At 38.9% G+C, this 20725-nt stretch overlaps 1 protein-coding gene across 4 annotated transcripts in view; it reads right to left on the reverse strand.

Moving 5' to 3' along the window:
* PRMT7 (protein arginine methyltransferase 7) overlaps window positions 1-20725 on the reverse strand; it is an 843610-nt gene that overhangs the window by 83864 nt on the left and 739021 nt on the right. The gene's annotated exons all lie outside the window — the stretch shown is intronic.

The raw sequence follows: 20725 nt of genomic DNA on the forward strand, positions 1-20725 counted from the left end.
TCACACTTCTTGAAGCCGGAGACCCTCGGTTCTTTGGACATGGTAAGTATCTACACAAGACACTCTACTCACACAGTCCAAAAATAACTAAAAGGAAGAAAAACACTCACACACACACACGCCCCGACAGGAAGGGATGGGGGAGGACTTAAGGCCCAACTGACAGAAAATAAACTAGGGAAACAGTACACTAAGCTAGAGACCCTTAAAAACACGTAAAGTCACAAATACAATAAGATATATAATAATATATAAGATATATAATAAAGATGGGGCGTCTAATATTCTGACTAACAATTACTTACCAGGAGCTGGTAAAAGGAGGACCTCATCAGCGAAGCGGCAAACGAGATCTGAGTAATTACCGCCTTGCATCATGGGATATGGGGCTGCCTCGAGCTGGTAAAAGTGACTCTCGAGCTTAGCAAGTGCCGAGTCAGAGCCGAGGATCGGCTCCGAACCCATCCAGCAAGAATGAAGGCGAGATTGACAACTTAACATTAAATATTACCAAAAAAATATATTTTTTGTGGATAATCAAATTTGATGACATAGAAAAAGAAAAGTATGGTAGAAGAATGCAATGACAAAATATTACTATGTAAAACCAAGGGGAAATCTAACAGATGAAAAAAATAAAGCTATAAAACTAAGAAGCAAATGGCGTAATCATAAATTAGAATGTCAAGATTTTTTTGTGGACACTGGCAAAACACAAACTGCCAGTAAAAGGAAATATACCATATAAGAATATATAAGTGATAGAACAGGTTTACATTGTCAAGAAGAAACAACTACAGAACATGTATTTTTGAAATCTAAGAGTAAAAAAGCTATGGGGAAAATTATGTAAAGAGGTTTTTTTGAAGATATAAAAGAAATTGATAAACATGGGTATGATTAAGTATGGATATTATAAGAATAACAGTAAAGAATATATTAAAAGAATAGATAAGTTACTTTATGGGTTATATGGAATGAAAGAATCAATTAAATTATGTTTAATAGTAACTGGATGTAACAACAGCATTAAGTAAAATCAGATGGTGGTTATGGAAAAAGGAGTGGGGGTGTCTAATGAGGATGAAAATTTAGTATGATTGTGTAAACAGACTTGTACATCTTTGTACACTTGTATATGTATATATTTTGTAAATAAGAATTATTTTTGTATGTAAATAAAGGACTCCTACTCTCTGGAGTTGTTAGGTTTTGCGGGAGGGCAGGTAATGCAGTTCTAGTAATCAAAATAGTGGAGAGTAAAGCAGATCAGACTTAATAGAGGATAGAAGTTTGGGAACATTGATATTAGTGAAAATGACTAACCAGGATGAAGAGCCTGAAGAAGAAGAAGCTACTTGGAATGAGACGGTAGATCAAGGTCTACAGGAAGATGCAACTATGAATGACCTTAGCAGGATCTGGAGAAGAGAAATCAGTGTTATTCCCGGCCAGTGGAGTAGCTGGTTCTCAGGGTTCATCTCTGCACCTAGGCTGTTTTCAAGTAATAAAAAAATGTACACATATGTAGTTGCAACAAGGCAAGCAAAACAATGAAAAGAAATGTTGAATGAAGAGAGTCACTATTTTCCAAATACTTCATTGACAATGAGAAGGCATTACAGACCAGCTGGCATAATGGTTAAGATCCTCACCTCCCATGCACACGGTTCGATCCTGACCTCCTGCCAACTCCTGTTTGGAGTTTACATGTTCTCCCAGTGTTTCTGTGGGGGTTCACCCACGTCCAAAAAACATGCTGAATGTTTCCATCTCAAACTCACCAATGAATGGAGCTGTGGGCAGCAGCACAGACTCTACATGGTGCCCTATAGGGAGAAGAGTTATACAGACCAACTGCTATGGCATCTACTGTGGTGCACAGTATCCTCAAGGTAGGAGAACATTGATCACAGACTGTGCCACTCAGCGGTGTAAAATATGGTTCTAAGTGATTCTGTCATGTTGACGAATGTCACCAAAATGAGCATGGGTAGTTACCGGTGATAAGTGGGTTGACCTGGTCTACTCTGACCTACACCAGGGACCCTTGCTAATATGTGCCCTATTCACCAGTGTGTGCCCACCATAAAAGCCCAGCAGCCTTGGGTCAATAAGCTACTGGCCGGCCAGTGTCTAGTTGACCAGTCTGGGTTACCTGGTATAGCTCTGTTAAGTGAAAGCTGGACATAAAACCAACCAACCTGCCAAACATGAACTGAGAATTGCTACACTTAATGTAGGTTCACTGACAGGACGCAGCTTGGAAATGGATGACAATGATACGGAGGAGGAGGATGGACATCTTATGTATCCAAGAGATAAGATAGAAGGGCAGTGCAGCAAAGCCACTTGGCTTGGGATCCAGACTCTACTACTCTGAAGGGGGACATGCTAGAAATGGTGTAGGAATTGCGGTGAGAGAGAAGCTTCAGAAGGCAGTGAGGGATATCAACAGAATTAATGACAGACTCCAGTGTAATGATAGGGCAGTATTTATAATCTCAGCCTATGCCCCACAGCAGGGTTCTGATAGTGAGGAAGAGTGCATTCGGACAGCAGTTGCAGGACCTACTAGATAAAAGCAGGCCAACATGAATTGGTGTTGATAATGGGTGACTTGAATGCACATATCGGGGACAGACAAAACAGGATATGAGGACTGCCAGGGTCCACATGGATGGGGCAACAGGAATAAAGAAGGAGAAGCCATTCTAGACCTCTGTCTGGCAAATGGCTTGATACTAGCGCCAACACATGGTTCAGAAAGAAAGTCACAAGATCACATACAACAGTAGCCAACATGCAACTCAGGTAGACTTCCTCCTAGTAAGGAAAAGGCACTGGAGTAGAATCCATGATTGCAAAGTCATCCCCAATGAAACAGTTGGCCCTCAGCATAAACCACTAGTTGCCACAATCAGCTGCAAGCAGTGGTTAGAGAAGGCTCTAAGGTCAGAGACAAGGCTGAAGACCTGGAAGTTGACTGGAGAGAAAGTACAACAGTTCAAGGAATAACTCAGGGCTGTAGCACCCAAAGAGGATGACGAAATAGGTTGAGCTGAACAAGAATGGCAGCACCTAAAAACAGCATGTGTTAGGACTACAGAAAAGACATGTGGCCGAGCCAGGTATGGAAATAAGGTACATAAGGAAAGCTGGTGGTGGAATGCGGAAGTCCTGGAAGTTGTCAAGAGAAAAGAGACATGCAGGAAGAAGTGGGAAAAACTAACCAGGCTAGGAAGGACTACTAGGTGGCTAATAAAGAAGCTAAGAAAGAAGTTGCAATAGCAAAGAATAGGGCATCAGAGGGACTCTACCAACTTCTGGAAAGTGATTCAGTAAGTGGGACAAAGAAACTATATCAGGTTGCAAGGCAATGTCAGGCACCCTTCATAAGGGGTGCCATCAACAACCTGCTCACCAGTCCACAGGACATCAAAGGCAGATGGAAGGAGTATTTCCATCAGCTTCTGAGTGAAGAAAACCCCACAGACGCTGTAGTGCCCCACAAACAGCCTGTGATGAAAGAAGAAGAGGAGCCCACCCTAGAAGAAGTAAGAACAGCACTAAGGAAAATGAAGTCAGGGAAAGAAGCAGGCTCAGATGAGATCACAGCAGATAAGATAAGGATGCTGGGTGAGACATGGCTCCTGAGGGTACTCATAGCAGTGTAGAGAGAAAGGCGTATCCCAGATGACTGGAGAATAAGCATACTCGTGCCAGTGTACAAGAACAAAGACGACATCCACAACTGTGGACAGTACAGCGGCATCAAAGACATCCACAACTGTGGACAGTACAGCGGCATCAAACTCCTACCACATTGCATGAAAGTTCTCGAGAGGGTGATTGATAAACAGATGCGCAGAGTAGTAGAATGCAAGATGGGGGATGAGCAGTCCGGATTCAGATCAGGATACAGCACAATTGACGCAATGTTTTCAGTAAGACAAATACTTGAGAAGAAGCTAGAAATGAGGAGAGAGTCTAACTGGGCATATGACAAGGTCCCAAGAAGGCTGATCTGGGCAGTACTGCAGTGGTTTGAAGTCCCAGAAACATTGGCAGAATTAGTGCAGGCTATGTACAAGGACCCAATGACTCATGTACAGACAGTATTCGGCCTCCCAGAAGGGTTCTCAGTGGGAGTGAGTGTACACCAGGGTTCAGTTCTGAGCCCACGGCTGTTCATACTGGTGATGGACTACATTATCAAACAGGTTGGAGGGGGCAGATCAACAAAGTTGCTGTATGCAGATGATGTGGCATTACAGGCAGACTCTGAGCTAGAACTTCAGCAAAGGAAAGGAGAATGGAATGGAAAACTGGGATGAAACTAAGCACAGATTAGACAGTAGTAATGGCAGCAAATTGGGGAAATCAGAAGAAGCTGAGAATAGAGACAGAAGGGAAGATAGTGGAACAGGTAAACAGCTTCAAGTATCTGGGAGGGGTGGTTGAGGAGAAGGGAAGTCTGAATGAAGTGGTCAAAGCTAGAATCAGAGCGGCTGCAGCCAATTGGCATAGAGTGTCCAGTGTAGTTTATGACAGAAGAATGCCAAAGAAACTGAAAAATAAGGTGTACAAGACAGTGATGCAACCAGTACTACTGTATGCTACAGGATCCTGGGCAGAACAGATGAAGTTAGAGGTGATGGAAATGGAGTGCTTGAGAATGGTGGTAGCATGCACAATGTGAGACAGACAAAGAAATGAGGACATAAGAGCAGAAGCCAAGGTAGCTCCAATTGCAGAAAAGATCAAAGGGAATAGATTATGGTGGTTTGGACACCTGCAGAAAAGTAGAAGCCTATTTGGTGAGGAAGATTTGGGACAGACAGGAAGAAGGTAAGAGGAAGCGAGGACGTCCAAAGAGGTGGATGGATTGTGTGAAAGAAGATCTGCGACAGTCAGGCATGAGTGTTGAAGAAGGCAGGAGTGTGGCACTGAATCAAGAGAATTGGCGACAGTTAACACTATACCCTGACCCCATGTAGAAAAAATGGGAAAAGGGGGGCTCTGATGATGAGGACGACCATTTTATTTCATATTTATGTATATTTATTCATATATGTATTTGATATCATGGTTTTTAACATATGAAGCTTTTAATTAGGTTTTATATACATTTAACCCACATTCCGTTGAATTTAATGATTAATTGATTGGAGCACTTTATTGGTTTAACTGAGGGAGGAAATGTTTTTTAAACAAGTAATCAAGACATATATGCTTATCTGATGAAGTTCTTTGAGATGAAAACGTAAGGGGAACTGTATTAACAGCGTTTATGCTTTATGTGCTTTGTGTTAGTGTGTTTTCACTAATAAACACTTGTGTGGTGGATCCGCTTGGTCTCCGGTGCCTCCATTTGGATTATTGGTTTGTTTTTGGATACATACAACACTTTTTTAAAACTAATGATGTTATAAACAGATGTGAAATTATGGGCAAGATTATTTTACAATTAGGTTTTACTCTTACAGGCATAAGGGCATTTATACATTTAGGACTTGAAAATTTCTGTTAACTGACATTTGCATGTTTTACTTTACTAGAATGTTTTATTTCTGAATGTGACAAATGGAATGCAATGGCACCATTGAGTAATTTACTGCAAAATTTGGAACTACAACTAAAAAGAAAGCTAACTGTACAATTCAGGACTTAAGAAATAGACAAATGAGTTAAAAGGGTTATTTATTACTGTATGCACTAAAGTACACGTTAAAATAAATGCAATTACAGAAATGTGTGGACGGGGAGGGCGGGAAGCATGGGTCAAAATCCATGTTAAGGAAAATTTCAACATACTGCAAATACTGTGCTGATAAATGCAACAAGAAGGTTTGTTAGATACTGAGGTCAACTAAAACCATGCTATTTTTGTGGTGATGTATATCACTCTGTATAAGACTGCCGAAAAAGATGCAATGTGGAGAGATGGGACATAGTGCAAAAAATGTAAGCCATTGTTTAAGAAATGCAAGGAGTTCAGGCACTTCTGGTTTGATTGCTCCATACGGAAAAAGAAGGAACACAGCAGGACGAAATGTAGATGTTACTGTAGAAAAAGTTACTGAAGACCTTTAAGCAGCAGTTGACAATTAAGAAGAAAAAGTATGAATAGAAGAAGTAGACAGAAATGACATAATTCAAGATAATGAGTTTCAGATACAAAAGAAGACAAGTATACTCCACTACAAGGTGGAGAGGGAGATATGGATTCAGGGGAAGAAAAAGAAACACTTCATGACAAATCTATTGGAAGGAAATTTAAGGAAGATAAAAATAAAACTGGGGAAAAAACAAAAAAAGGAAAAGGCTGAAATAGAAATTCTACCTTTAAATTTAAAGGCTATTTAAAATTAAATAAGAGGTTTAAAGATGGATGTAATATGCTTACTGGATAGTAGATATAGTTCTGAAGGGAAAAAAAGTATTGAGGCAGTATGGGGAGGGAAAAATATTTGGTTGCTATGAAATGAGACATGCTTATGAATGGGAGTTTTTATAAAAAAAATGAGGAAGTAAAAATATTGGATGCTGTAATTGTAGCTCCAGGAAAGGTAGTAATACGTGACTGAAGAATGAGAAAAATATGCATAACAGCAATAGTAATGTATGCACATACTAATATGTTCTCCATTTGCTTGATACAAAATCTGTATGGAGTGTTGTCAGGGATGTGGCTAAATCATGCTTCATGCTATTTAAGATGCATCCAGAGATAATTTTAGGACCCATCTTGTTTTTAGCTTTTGACAACACTTTTAGGACTTGGTCTTGTGTGATGGCTGAAAGCAAGCCAGTTTCAAGTACATCCTGAGGGGACAGATGTTGGGGGAGAGAGGGGTAAAGTTAGGGCTAAATTTATTGACCAGAAGGTTCGCTACAGCTTCAGCCTCAGTGTAGGTAACATTGTCTACAATCAACTCCATGCATTGCTTTGTCATGCTTCTGAGATTACAAACATAACTAAAAAAACACCTTGTGATTGTGTTGAGCATGGGTAGCTATTTTAGCTTAAACTTGGCTTTGGTGTATTTTATTCCGAACATATTATATTAATAATTTACTATTATGATTATTACGGGAAAAAGAATGTGATGAATGTAATGTGGAAGAGACAACACAGTATTGTTTTTTTAACATGTATAAAGAATAAATTGATTTGGAAATTTAAAAAAAAGGATACAGACTGGAAGGATTTAGTAATATCAGTACGAATATGATTTTGTATGGGAAGTATGACAATGATGACAGATGTAATGATAAAATGATAAACTGTTTATGACAACCTGGGTAATGTGGGAAAGAAGGCATACTGCATTATTAAACAATAAGAAAAATGAAGATGGGAATGTTCTAACTGGAATATGAAGATGGCTATGTAAGAAATGGATGGGCTATAAAAGAAAACTGTTGCAAGTAACATGAAATGAGAGTTATAATACTTGTTATTTAAACTGTTTAAAATACTGTTAAATGGGATCTTTATTCTGATATACAGAATATAACGGTGTAAATATCTATGATAAAAGTTTAAAAAAAAAAAGTGTAATTAAAGAACTTCCTTTTCAACAAGTCCCACGGGCTCTTTCACATCCATATGTGCTATCACCACCAGCTCAAGCAGATGGAGCTTCGATTTAACATTCCTTCCAAAGGATGCCAAAGGACGGGATGCTCAGAAGTAGAGCACCCCCTCCTTATGCTGCACTGCAATGTCAGTACTGGAAAATTAATTCAACTACCTGGTCTGAGTCATGTTTTCTCATCATATTGGTGGCAGTGGGGCACATTTGGGGTGTGTAATCACAGTGTCTAGCCAAAGCTACATATTTTTTGCAAATAAACTAACTAATGGAAGCCTAAGATGATTAATTTAACTTTTTTAAATTTATCATTTGCCAGTCACTGGAAGTATACCCATCGACGCACTTGACAGATCAAGTGCCACAATGTATATTTCCATCTATCAAATGTATCTTATGGTGGGCACTTCCTAATAAAATCTCTCTGTAAATGTTTTTAAGACATACCCATATAATTTTATTTTACCTGTTGGTGACAACAGTATAAGGACAGCATGGGAATACATCCACAGACTTTGATGGGAACCTGCAGATCTGCATTGGTATGTCTATTATATGGGTGTATCTCAACACTTTCCCTTTTCTGACATCAATGAAGGCAAAGTTTAACAAGTGTTCTAGTGATGTCAACATGGGAAAATTGAACTTTATAAAGTGATCTGAGAAAACAAGGGCCAAGGCACATTTCCATTGTTGGAGGGAAGAATGCTTCAAGTAGCTGAAGGAACTACATGAAGTTGTGCTAACAGGTTATAAATCTCTGACTGCACATTTTAAAGAAAGATGCAATTAACGTTTACAGACTTGTGCTGTAAGTGCAACCTGACTTTTGTCTCAGTATGTAGAAACAGTTATAGAACTGTAAATCCAAATAAAGGAAAGGAAATGCCACGGAAGCTTGAATTCAAAATTAAAAAGATTTTAATCCACGACAGCCATAAGCAGGAAAATCCACAACACAGCAACGGAAAGGCACCAACATAAACGCTATTGAGTCCAAGTGCGTTTTCGTTTGTATCCCAACACTTCATCAGATGTGATTTGTTAAACAAATCTATCTAGTTTAAATACTCCATTCAATAAATCAATTAAAAAATTCACCAATTAAATTAATTAATTAAACCATTTAAAAAGACATCCTTTAAAATACTCTAATACACTTTGTTAGTGTAACACCATTAAATTATGTGCAAAACATTTTAAAAAATATTCAAATTTCATACAAGATTGAGGAATAAATATATACTTATATATTCCAACAGGAATTGTTGTGGTTAATGTATTCAATTGTATAAAAATGCAATGTCTTAATTATACCAGAAGTATTTAGCCAGTGAATTATCTGCCATCTAGTGGCCATTTGTAAATATTACAACTGAGTTGTTAATTCCATAGTAGAATTTTCTTAAAAATAAATTTCCATCAATAAATAAATAAATACCCATTATTACAAGATCAATGTATAGCTGAACCCTCAAGGACTAAAATAATTCATTTATAAACATTTAAAAACATATTAAAAATGCCACAATATTATAAATATATGAAATAATTAATACACTAGACACAAACATACAAAAGGAATAAATAAGAAATTATATTTTACAATTTACAATTTAGCTGCCCTTAACTTCAAAATAGGGAGTATACTTGTGTATTCATTTAAGCCCGGGGGATTGTAGGACTCCAGCGTGATTTGCCACCAGAGCTCCCTATATTCAATCTTTTCCTCCCAGAGTCCACCCCTTATGTCTTTTTCAGTATGTTCAATAACTGTAAATGTAAAGCTTGCTTCAGGACATTCCCTTGTATGTCTATATAGAGCGTTTGTCTCCTTACAATTTTTAACATCATTAAGATGTTCATAGATTCTTCTTCTAAGCTTCCTTTCCGTTTTCCCTATATAGAATGAAAAGCAAGCTTTACAAAAGGCTAAGTATATTAAGCCCGTGGAATCACCATTATAATAATATTCTTCATTAGTTATTGTTCTATTTCTACTTGTTATATTTATACTATTTCCATTTAGTATATATGGACATTGTGCACATCTACCGCACTTATATGTACCTTTTTTCTTTTTGTCATTCAAATTATTAACTTTCTTATTCTCCAAAATATTTCTTATACTGTGTGCATTTTTATATACTACCTTAGCTGGAATAGTTTCTGCTTTCTCTATATCAGTGGAATTGATAAATCTATTCCACTCTCTATGAAAAATCTGGTTTACTTTATTATTGACACCATTATATTCCAAAGTAAGGGCTAAATTGTAATTTTCCTGTACCTTGTCAGAAATTTTATTTGTATTAGGGTTGTTCGTCAATCCGCCTCCTCTCATTATAGGGGCAAATCTAGTTAATCTTCCATTTTCAACCTCCTGTTTAGTTTCATTAATAAGTTTTTCTGGGTATCCTCGTTCCCTAAACATAATTCCTAGTGTATCACATTCTCTTATAAAATCTTCTTCTGTACTAGCCATCCTGCTGCCCCTCACATATTGGCCTTTAATAATATTTCTCTTACAATGTGTGGGGTGTGCACTATTGTAGTGCAAATAGGAGTTGCAGTAGGTGGGTTTCCTATACACTTTGCTTTCTAGCTTACCTCCTTTCTTATAAATTTCAATGTCCAAATACTTTAAGGAGGTAGTAGATATTGTCCAAGTAAATTTCAGAAAACTAGTAGTTTGATTCAAATATTCCAAAAACTCTTTTAGATTCTCACTACTTCCTGTCCATAAAAGGACTATGTCGTCCAGAAATCTGCGGTATAGCACCCACCATTTACTAAATGCACATTTCAACACATATTTTTCTTCCCACTTTGCCATTACCAAATTGGCAAAGGTCGGGGCACAAGCGGCACCCATCGCAACACCCTGAATTTGCTTATAAAATTCACCATTGTAATACAAGAAATTATTCTGCAGCACAATATCCATTAGACAAACTGATGCTAGTTTAACATTGTTGGTCAGGCTACTGTCTTCATACACTATTTCTTCATAGAATTCCATACCCTCTTTGTAGGGAATAGAGGAAAAGAGATCTATTACATCTATAGTAACAAAGGTAATATTATCTATATCTACTATTCCAGAAACATCCTTCAATAAATCCCATGAATCTTTCAAAACTTGCTGTCTATTTACCCATATACTTTTGGTCTTATTGTCGACAAATTTGGCCAAAGTGTGTGTCTTAGAGCCTTCTGCCGAAACAATAGGCCTTAACGGCGGATCTATTTCATTTTTATGGGTTTTAGGTATACCAAATATTAATGGGATTTTTGGTTTTTCTACCTTCAGGAAGTTATACATATCTTTATCAATAGTACCTTCATACAGCATGTCTTTTAAATGCATATCAATTCTGCTGTATGCAATATTTATTTCGTTTTTGGATACTATTTCGTATGTGGTGTTATTCCATAAAATCTTATACATTCTGCTATCATATTCTACTTTATCCATAATAACAACCCCTCCCCCTTTATCGGGCTTCATTATTCTTAAATTAGAGTCGTTTTTCATATCATAGAGCAATCTCTTCTCATTTTTCCCCATGTTGTTTGGAAGTTTAATAATGTTTAGTTCCTCCTTTCTAATTTCCTTCTCTATCAGTTTCTCAAAACATTTCAACTGGGGATGTATTGGTGGGTTGTAAATGGATTTCTTCCTTAAGGTCATATCTGTTCTGTTTGCAGAATTGAAGAACATGAAGTGTAAATTAATTTTTCTTAAAAACACTTTAATGTCCATTAATGACTTTGTGATGCTCCCTCTGTTATAGGGTATATATTTTAAACCTTTAGAAAGCAAGTTAAAATGGTCCTTTTCTAATTTTAAAGGACTGTAATTGTAAATATTAAAATTATTATATGTCCATTTGTTATGTTCATGTGTTATAATGTCTAAACAGGGTGGGGTTAGGGAATTCAGGGGGTGATTAACTTCCATTAATACCTCCCCCTCCCCCTTCTCCCCCCCCTCCCATAAAAATTCCTTTCATTACCAAGTTGTTTATTCATAATTCTTTCGGATCTTCTCAAAGGGGGAAATTCTTCATCATACTCATTCTCACCATCAAATGGAACATATTCATTAACTTGCTCCCCATTTACCTTATTATTTTCTTTATGAAAATTGTCCTTCTGACCTCTCCTATTAGATGGTAATGGATAACACAAATTGTTTTGATATTCATATATATCACGGTCCATCTTTTTCATCTTTCTCTTTATAAGCTCATCTATGTTACTATCTATGTCTTCTCTAACATTAAAGTACTTATTTCGTTCTTCTTCAATGGAGAAAAGCAAATCTTTCCTGATATTTTTATCAAGTATTTCTATCTCTTTATACAATTCCTCCTGTAGTCTAGTGTTTTCTTTCACCATTAGTTTAAGCATTTCAATACCACATTTATTAAAAATCTCTATCAATTCTTTATGAAAATCAGAATTAATTAAAACATTATTAGGGTATTTATATATTCTTAATCCCTTAGGTACAATCTGTTTAGCTATACATTCAGTTAAATAACTGTTTTCAACATTTAAAATTCTGTGCTTGTTCATTAATCTATATAAAGTATTTAAATTGTCCTTATAAGTGCTATTGCAACTTTGCACTTTAGGACCCTTTTTACTGTCCTTAAAATCAAATTGATGAAACAACCAGTCATTTAGATCCTGTGTATTATTAACAGTACCTTTCCCAGCAGTACCACGAAGTGGCCTCTTATCTCGCTTATCCCTTGTTCCGTTTGCCTCCACGCTGGAAGTCTCTTTCAAAGCATTTGGCGTATTTTCAGGGTTGAAGCTACCTCTAACTCGTTCCCTGTTGCAGCCGGCGTCATCTTTCGCGCCCATAAGCTCCATCTCGCCATTACCGATATTCATACCCCTCGCTAGTTCAGACCATTCGGTTCTCTGTGGGGAAATAGACTCCCTCCTTCTTTGTGCCGTTAGCAGCGTGGAGGCTACGGGAGTAAGCAGATTGATAAGCTCAGTGAGCTGTCCTATGAGCTTACGCGTCATACCGACGTCTTCCTGCAAAGATTTTGCAGGTACTTCCTGGCTTTCCATTCCAACCACCATAAAGGACCAAGAAAACCACGAACAAAAGGTGAAACGTAACTGTAAATCCAAATAAAGGAAAGGAAATGCCACGGAAGCTTGAATTCAAAATTAAAAAGATTTTAATCCACGACAGCCATAAGCAGGAAAATCCACAACACAGCAACACAGCAACGGAAAGGCACCAACATAAACGCTATTGAGTCCAAGTGCGTTTTCGTTTGTATCCCAACACTTCATCAGATGTGATGTGAACAATTATAGAACGTATTGACATTAGACAGTAGCCTTATTGTACTTAAGGAAATTTTTACAATTTTCAGCAGTTTGATTTGAAAACAGGTTGTTAATTAGATGTGTCCTGACATATAGAGGACATCCACACTGTCAACAAGATAAAATATCGTCAAATGGGTAACAGACAAGTAACAAGTAATAGTGCCTCTGTCAGTATGTGCTTCGTGTGCTATACCCTACAATAAATAGCACAATCCAAAACAGCTCAACAGGCTGTTCATGTCAAAAGCCTTACAGGGGGCAGCAGCTAAACACACATGCATACACACACAACACTCAGGTGAATGGGAGTGCAACTGCAAAGCAAGGTACACTGCAGCTTGTTCGCTCTTCCACTGTTAGTGCTAGCCTGAAGCTGCATAGGGAGATGAAGGCACAGAGCAGAGTAGCCTGTGGGCAGAGTTTGCAATTTGGGAAAGGTATGCATAGCTTAAGGATGCATTAAGCATGGCAGGGCAGGGGGAGCAGAGTGTGCAAAACAGGTGAACAGTTCCACATAAAGTACACATTGCACTACCAATATTTTCCCATACAGGTATAGGGAAGAGACAGCATACTCATACATACAGGCATATCTGTGTGTGTATGCAATGTTTGTATTCTGCAGTGGAAATCTCTAAGGAGCTAGATGTAAGTAAGCTGGACCATCAGGGTCGCACTAGTATACTGGAGTCAACAGTACAGTTCAGATGGTCTCTGATTTGCCTCAGTCTTCACTTGTGTGTAAAACTCTTCAGATGCAGCTCACTAAGGCTTTGTATTTAGTGAGTCACATCAATGTCCTGTCATGGTATAAATCCCTACTGTAAGAAATACAACACTTATCTGCTTTTTGCATCATTTTAGCTGCTGTGCTGCAAAATCAGTTGGTGTGTGGCATTTGCCAGCTTGATGTGTTTTTCTTTTCTGTGTGCATGTAAATGTATGGAATCTATACAAGTACAACACACACACACACACACACTCTAACTGGGGCATATTTCTCTACACTATGAAGTCACCATCAGGTGTCGTATCCTGAAAAACTAACAGGAATATCCTGAAAAAATATAGAGATACTGATATTTGTTAAGCAGGGCCAAATTTAGGGTAAAACAGTCATCTGAAATTCAAACATTTACAAACAGGGCTGTGAGGATATCAGGTATTGTTATCTGTGCTAGCATGTCTGGCTGCAGTTTTGTAAATACTTGTAAATAATTATAACTTAGCTGGTCTTATAAAATGCCAGCATGACTACCTATTATTTTATAAATAAGTTTGTGTTTTTTGATTGTTTCTTTGATTTGTGTAATATGTTTGAATCAAACAATGTTCTTCTGGCTGACCAAATGTACGTGCCTTTTAAAAAGGATTCTGAATGCAGGTTGTATCAGTCAGCTGACCTAGAGTGATGTCATCGTGTGCCAGAGCTGAAAGGATTGGAATTTCCACAACAGCTGTTTTTGTTTACTTTTCAAAAGTCTGAAATGAGAGATTAGAATTCTCATAACAGCTTTCTGTGACTTTTTAAAAAAATTCTCCTAGAAAAGCAGGTTCTTAGTCAGTTGTGTTGTGTTCAGTTCAGCTGAGTTGGGTTGTAGCAGTTGTAGTAGGCTGTGGTTGTTTTCCAGATCATTTTTCACTCAGAGTTTTTCAGAGCTGTTCAGCAGAAATAATAGGATTTGCTATTCCAGTCGTTGATGTCTGGACAACAGCCTGAAGAGTGGACATATATTCTTGTTTTGCCTGCAGAAGTAAAGAGTATCATCTTGCCTTGCTGACTTAACGTGATTAGACAGGGACAGTTAATCTTTAGACAGTTAGGAAGTTACAGTCAGATAGTTAAGAGTTTTTCTTCAGTCAGTGTGAAACCTTCCTTCAGTGTTACTTTCATAATTCCTGTCTGTGAAACTCTGTGGTTTCTAAAATCAGTTATTCAGTGTACAAGTGTTTTAAATCATTTTTATTTAAGTATTTTACTACCTTTTGTGGCTAGTTATTGAGAAAGAAATAGTTGTAACCCGAGAGTGACTATGCTTATTGTAACAACACCAGGGCTTATATATTTATTTTACTTCTTTTGGAGAGTGTTGTGGTATTTTGACTGGTGGCAGCATTACTGTGTAATTTGGGAAAGAGGACATAGCAGGTAAATCTGTGCCAGTCTTTCCCAGGAGTGTTTGTATGTGTGATTATCAAATATTTAAGAGCATGTGTGTCAAATACCTAAAAACCAGGACACAGTGCTCTGCAGTGGTCAGTGTAAAAATTCATTTGGAGACTTGGAGTAAAATATATAGTCCAGTCCCAAGTTTGGAGCCTGTTCCCAGTGTACTCTTAGGGGAAATTATGCGTTTTATTCCTGCTTTCAGCGATGCTCCCATACTGGAGATGGTGTTAAGGATTGAGGCTCCTTAGTTACTGCCCCGGGTTTAAGTAGCGGTTCGTCACAAGGGCAAATTAACAAAAACTACAATACTGTTTGTGATTTTACTCCTAAAACACTTCTGTATATCTTATAACATTAACAATTTTTTATATATGGTACAGCATAGAAATTACATTAAAATTATATTTTCATTAAAATTCAAGCTACAACTAGTAAAGAGAATGCCACTGGCACATCTATTTGAGGAGTGACCACTGACCAGGATGTCCACAGCTTGTTAACAGTGCAATGCACTGCAGTAAAGGACAGCATATGTAGAGGTACTCATGCAACCTGAAAACCTGCAAAAGCATAAGCTTTGTGAAAATGATATCTCAGTGCTGCAAACAGGGTTAGAGACAACAACTCATAACATTTGTTTTCCCAAAATAGATTTTTTTTTCTTTTTTAAACAAGAAACACCTTTATTGAATTATCATTTATGACATAGGCAATTGTACATTTATAACTATATCAAACAGCAGCACTTCAGAAATGCACTCAGCAGGAAGGTGCAATGTTTCAAAAATCATCACTACCCGATGTCCTGGAGTCTAAAGTATAAAAAAATCATTTATCATTAAAAACGAAAAGCAGAAGGTCAAGCACTTTCGTCCTGTAATGAGTTGGGACTTCTTGAGAACCTAAACAAGCATCTCTGTTTCAGCTTAATATGCACACAAAAAATTAATGAATCAGTTATGTGACTGCCACTCAATTAAAATCAAACTACATTAGATAAAAATTCCTTAAAATCAGATACTTATCATACCAAAACATTGACAAATTCATTTTTAAATAACTGTTAAAAACTACTACACTGTGAGAAATAGAATACCAGTTTAAATAAGAATTTATGTACTCACCATAACGTTCGATGTGAGTTGTTCATCTCGCCTTCATTCTTCACTGATGGGTTCGGTACGGCCGTTTGCAAAGCTCGAGGCCAAGCCCCTTATCCCATGATGCAGTGAGAATTACCTCAGATCTTGTTTGCTGCGTGTACTATAACCGTATAACTGAGCTATCCACCAAAGGAGAGGAAGAAGACTTGAGCAATCAGGGTGAGACCAACCTCTAGGTCACCTATCAGCCAGGAGGAGGAAGGAGGGAGGGACGCAAAAATGAAGGCGAGATGAACAACTTACATGGAACGTTATGGTGAGTACATAACTTCTTAATGTGAAGTTGTTCAATCTCGCCATTCATTCTTCACTGATGGGTAGCGTCCCTAGCGCCATCAATCTTGGGTGGCTCATGGGAGTACATTCCTCAGGACCGTAGACCCAAAAGAGGCCCTGTCCCTGGAGGCCTTATCAACTTTGTAATGAGTGATAAAGGTATGAGCTTTAGACTAAGTGACTGCAGCACAAATGTTATCAAGGGGCAATTTGACTTGGAATGCAGATGATGTAGAAACTACTCTGGTTGAGTGAGCTTTAATCTTGTGTAGTAAGGGCATATTAGCAGCTGAATAAACAAAGGTGATACAATCAGATAGCTATTTAGAAAGAGTTGTTTTAGTCACTGGTCTACCTCTTCTGGCTTCAGAGAATGACACGAAGAGCTGGTCTGATTCCCTAATATCTTTACTTCTGTCCAAATAGAATCTGAGCTGTCTGTGAACGTCAAGTTTGTGCATCATATACTCCAATTTATTGGAATGGTTAGGGAAGAAGACTGATAACTCAATGACTTGGTTGACATTAGATTCTGAACAAACTTTGGGCAAAAAGGAGGGATTTGTCCTAAGAGATACTCTATCAGCATGGAAAATCAAATAAGGAGGGCTGACAGATAAAGCTTGAAGTTCTGACACTCTGCAGGCAGAAGTAATAGCTACCAGAAATATGGTTTTCCACGACAAAAATTTGAGATCACAAGATGATGCTGGTTCAAATGGGAGAAGAATTATACGAGACAGCATAAAGTTTAGATTCCAAAGAGAATAAGGAGTTTTCACTGGAGGCCTCATGTGAAAGGTTCCTTTGAGAAAGGCCTTGGATAACTTGTGGGACATAATGTTTAGCCTGTCATCTCCGACATAAAAGTTAGATATAGCAGCCAACTGAACCCGAACTGTTGTGGCTACCGCTCCTTTATTAAAGATCATAGTCAAGAATTCTAATATGGATGTCAAGGGGGCTTGATAAGGATCAATGTTCTGCTTAGAAGCCCACATGGAAAATCTCTTCTACTTGCTAAGATATAATCTTCTAGTGGATGGCTTATGGGAAGACAAAAGGATCTGTTTTGTCTCATTGGAAAGGTTATGAACCCTGGCTATGAGGGGAACTGGAGCAGCCAAGCTGTCAGCTTCAGTGATTGCAAGGAGAGATAGAGGTCCCCCGACGGATGTGTCAGAAGGTCCAGAACTGGGTCCAGAATCCATGGATCCTCCAAAAGATGATGGTGAAGAAATGGGAACCAAATCTGCTGAGGCCAATGAGGGGCTATAAGAATGATGGTCCTTCCCAGAGATTTTGCTTTCTGTAGAAATCTGGGTATCAACGGAATGGGAAGAAAAGCATAGAGGAGACCCGGGGGCCAATCGTGTACAAGTGCATCTCTGGGGCTTTTCCTGGAGGAGGATTCGGGGCAAAGTAGCTTCTGCATTTTATGTTGATATGGCTGGCAAAAAGACTGCAGCAAGGCTGGCCCCATTTGCAGAAAATCCTGTCTACAATCTCTTTCTTGAGGGACCACTCGTGCGGCAACAAGATTGCCCTGCTGAGTTTGTTTGCTATCATGTTGGAGCTCCCCGGGATGTGCGTTGCCAACAGAAAGCACTGGGAGGAAACAGCCCACTGCCAATCTCTGAGGGCTTCTTGGCAAAGGAGGCAAGACTTGGTTCCGCCTTGCTTGTGCAAGTACCAGACTACTGACATATTGTCTGCCTGAATTGCAATCTTTCCTAGAGGAAGAGAGTCCTGAAATTACTGCAATGCCAGAAGTACTGCTCTCATCTCCAGAACTTTGATATGCAAATGTGACTCTTGATCCGTCCATGTGCCTTGGGCAGTCTTTCCCTGAAAATGCCCCCCCCCCATCAGGGAAGCATCCGTGGTCACAGTGGCTATGGGGGGTGGTACAATGGAGCATCCTATGGTTACATGAAGAGACGTCAACCACCACTGGAGATCTCTCTTGCAAGAGTTCGTAATTAAAATTGTGTGATTCATTGGAAGTTCCTGATAAGACCATTGCATTAACAACAGCCATCGAAGAATCCGCATATGTATCCTTGCTAATGGTATGGCCAGGATTGCTGCAGCCATCAAACCCAACACTTTTAGAACTTCTGCGGCTGGTGCTCTGTCTTTCGATACCAATGTGCTGACATGCTGGCGAGGGAGAAAGACTCTCTCGATTGGTAATCTTAGAGTGGTGGTTGAAGTATCTAACTCTGCCCGTATAAAACGATATGCTGCAAGGCAGACTTTTCTGAGTTGACTGTAATGCCTAAGTGATTGCAGAGTGTCAGAGTGTATTCCCTTGCCTGAACAAGTTGATGCCTGGTGGTGGAGGTAAGGAGCCAATCGTCTAGGTACGGAAACACCTGGAATCCTAGATGCCTCAGGTGAGCCATGACCACTGCCATACATTTGGTGAACACTCTGGAGGCTGTAGTGAGACCAAAGGGCAGGGCTCGAAATTGATAATGATTGTCTCCCAGCCGGAAATGCAGGTGATCTCTGGATGGGCTGGCCATTTTTATGTGGTAGTACACATCCTTGAGGTCTATCGAGCACATCCAATTGTCTTTCCCTAAAAAGAGAAGTACTGACTGTAGCGTGACCATCCGGAACTTCTCTTTCTTGACAAATTGGTTGAGTCTGCTGAGGTCCAAAATGGGTCTCCAGACCACTGTTTTCTTTGGAACCAAAAAGAACCTTGAGTAAGTTCTGAATCCTCTTTGGTCTGCTGGGACTGGTTGGATGACTTTTTTTCTAGCAACTTGTGGACCTCTATAGTTGCCTGTAACTGGGTGGAACATCCGGGATTCTCCTTGTGGGCGGGGGGGGGGGGGTGTTGAGAAAGATATGAAATACCCTCTGGAAATGATACTTTGTACCCAGCAGTCTTTTGTTATATCTTGCAAGGCATCTGGGTACAAAGATAAGCGACCCCCTACTGCCTCCAGAGCAGGACAGTCGGACCTCCTTTCAGGAGCGCTGATAGGGCTGACCAGAGAAGTGATCTCTGTCACACTGGTGTTGCGGACCCCCTCTGCCACGAGGGCGGCATCTTCCATTATTAACCCCCCCTCCTCTGCCCCTAGAGGGGGGGTTCACCACGTGTGTCCTGAAAGGCTCCTTGGGCTTTTTGGAACCACATCTTTCTTCCCCTTTGGCCTTTGCAAAATACAGTTTTGAAGAAATACTGGTTCGAGCAAAAACTGGAAACTCTGATCAGTTGTAGTGGCAAACTAGATCTGAGGTAATTCTCAGTGCATCATAGGATAAGGGGTTGACCTCGAACTACTGGTAAACCTCGAGCTTTTCAAACGGCCGTACCGGAGCCGATGGATCGGCTCCGAACCCATCAGTGAAGAATGAATGGCGAGATTGAACAACTTCACATCTAAAAACATTATTAGGTGGTCAAGAAATGTTCTGTACACTTACATGAAAAACAGTCCCCCCCCCCCCCCCAATAAACCAATCGAAAAATAAATACCCCCAAAGGGAGGGACAGACAACCAAATCCTTAGAATAACCTTTGTGCCGATATCTCCCACGAAAGTTCTCCTTTATCTATAACTCCTGTGGTTTAAACTTACTTATAGGTAAATGGACACATTTAAGACCAGGAGGGCCTATTGCGTTTAATTTAAATTGCCAAAACAATTCTCTTCTTTCTAAGTCCAATTCCCACCAGTCTCCTCTGGGGTTTCTCGGGATGATATCGATGATCCCAAATCTAAATTTAGTATATCCTGGGCAGATCTGAGTATGTTTAAAAAGTGTGTTGTTTACGTTACCTTTAGAAATGGCATACAGATATTCATAGATCCATTTCCTTAGCTGACTTTCTGTTTTGCCTGTGGACAAATAATCTCACTTTTGACATATAGCAATATAGATTAAACCCGTAGTGGCACAATTACCTTCCTTGATGAACTGCAAAAGGTACATTTTATAACACCCATTCCTTCCAGAATAAATCTACACTGTCTACATGTACCACAATGGTAGTACCCTTAAGGCTGGGAGCAATTCTTGGTTGAACATGTTCAAAAAAGAAATTTTAAGTTTGTCCCTAAGATCTCAAATATTTCTGGGTTCCCTTTGAAAATGACCGAATCTTTCATTAAAATCACTTTTATAGC

Source organism: Protopterus annectens, chromosome 8.part0 (assembly GCF_019279795.1).
Source record: "Protopterus annectens isolate FY-2018-M chromosome 8.part0, PAN1.0, whole genome shotgun sequence".
Classification (NCBI taxonomy): Eukaryota; Metazoa; Chordata; order Ceratodontiformes; family Protopteridae; genus Protopterus; species Protopterus annectens.